This window comes from Littorina saxatilis, linkage group LG8, assembly GCF_037325665.1.
Source record: "Littorina saxatilis isolate snail1 linkage group LG8, US_GU_Lsax_2.0, whole genome shotgun sequence".
NCBI classification, from domain to species: domain Eukaryota; kingdom Metazoa; phylum Mollusca; class Gastropoda; order Littorinimorpha; family Littorinidae; genus Littorina; species Littorina saxatilis.
Genome location: NC_090252.1, coordinates 48,845,911 through 48,848,199, shown reverse-complemented (window position 1 = coordinate 48,848,199; position 2,289 = coordinate 48,845,911).

The following is a 2,289-nucleotide window of genomic DNA, read 5'->3' as shown; positions in this document are numbered from 1 at the left end:
GTGTGTGTGTGTGTGTGTGTGTGTGTGTGTGTGTGTGTGTGTGTGTTAAAGACAGATTGTAAGAAAAGGCCCAGCCTTAATTCTTCATCAGTTTTGTTCAATTCTCTCTCTCTCTCTCTCTCTCTCTCTCTCTCTCTCTCTCTCTCTCTCTCTCTCTCTCTCTCTCTCTCTCTCTCTCTCTCTCTCTCTCTCTCTCTCTCTCTCTCTCTCTCTGAATTTGGCTGTTTTTTTCCCCTCGATATCTCTCATATGTCTCAGTCGCTTACTGATTGACTGCTACGATTAACAAGTTGTTGAGTTTGCAGCCTTGCCTTCTGTTTCTGTTGTCTGCATGATTGTGTCTGTTGTTGTTTTGAAAGGGTACGAATCATTACACCCCCGGTATAGGGGTGTGTATAGGATTCGGTCGATGTGTTTGTTTGTTTGTTTGTGTGTTTGTGTGTTTGTGTTCGCATATAGATCTCAAGAATGAACGGACCGATCGTCACCAAACTTGGTGAACCGGTTCTATACATTCCTGAGACGGTCCTTACAAAAATTGGGACCAGTCAAACACACGGTTAGGGAGTTATTGGTGGATTAAGATTCTACAAGGACTTATAGAGGGACATATTAATGGTCAAAGGGAAATAACCTTCTCAGTTGGTGGCAGTGAGAATGGTAAGGACGGGGGTGTTTTTCCTACCTCGGAGGAATTTCTTGTTTCCCTTGTAAACATTCATACAGCGAGTTTAATATGTCCACCAAAACACAAGCAGCCATCTCGTTTTACCTATCATGCGCACTTTTTTCTTTTTTTTTAAATAATGCAAAGCCACACAGATAGTTAGACGGCGGGGACGTAGCTCAGTCGGTAGCGCGCTGGATTTGTATCCAGTTGGCCGCTGTCAGCGTGAGTTCGTCCCCACGTTCGGCGAGAGATTTATTTCTCAGAGTCAACTTTGTGTGCAGACTTTCCTCGGTGTCCGAACACCCCCCGTGTGTACACGCAAGCACAAGACCAAGTGCGCACGAAAAAGATCCTGTAATCCATGTCAGAGTTCGGTGGGTTATAGAAACACGAACATACCCAGCATGCGTCCTCCGAAAACGGCGTATGGCTGCCTAAATGGCGGGGCAAAAAACGGTCATACACGTAAAATTCCACTCGTGCAAAAAACACGAGTGTACGAGGGAGTTTCAGCCCACGAACGCAGAAGAAGAAGAAGAAGATAGTCAGACCATAGTTATATACACTGCGGCGAAAACCGTTAGCATCTACAACAAGAAAACTTAATGCTTATCCGACTCGCCTTCGCCATAAGTAATATTAATCATAACCGAACTATCTCAATAGATAATAAAAGAATGTGACAGTTTAATACTCAAAAGAAATTCGCTGTTGTCAATGAGTTCACGTGCGTGTGGGGGTGTGAGTGTTGTTAGTGTGTGTGTGTGTGTGTATGTGTGTGTGTGTGTGTACGCGCGCGTGTGTGTGTCAGTGTGTGTGTGTGTGTGTGTGTGTGTGTGTGTGTGTATGTCTGCGCGTGTGTGTGTGTGTGCGCGCGCTGCGGTCGTGCGTATGTTTGTCAGTGGGTGGATGTGTGTGTGTTCGCATATGGTGCGTGCCGGAGAGCGTTCGTGCGTTTGTGTGCGGGTGTGTAGAGTTTAGTATTTACTCCAGTTCAACCTTACTGTATCCTCACAACTACTATTCACTAATAGTAAGCCTAGTAGTAAGGATACAGTAAGGATGAAGGTGTAAATAATAATCGTCCGGCGCTTTGATACAACACTAATGGTGGTACTAAGGATACAGTAAGGATGAAGGTGTAAATAATAATCGACCGGCGCTTTGATACAACACTAATGGTGGTACTAAGGATACAGTAAGGATGAAGGTGTAAATATCGACCGGCGCTTTGATACAACACTAATGGTGGTACTAAGGATACAGTAAGGATGAAGGTGTAAATAATAATCGTCCGGTGTGACGTTTTCATCTTCCGCCGTGTTGATATTTCGCTTCTCGGCCTCGTTGATCGAGTATAAACTCTACACTGAACAAAATAACACCCTTCGATAGTAGGCCCTACTGATGAGCGACCTTGTGTACCTTACATTCATGGGGCCAAATTTGTCTAACCAATTTGTTTTATTTAACTTAGAAATTTGATTTATCCTAAAATGTTTTCCTTCTTACTCAAGGGACGTAACCACTCAGTACACGTTTTCGAAGAATTCGATTTTGGGGGTGAAATCTATTAAATTTTACCACCAATTTTCTTCACATGCAAGAAACTGACATGC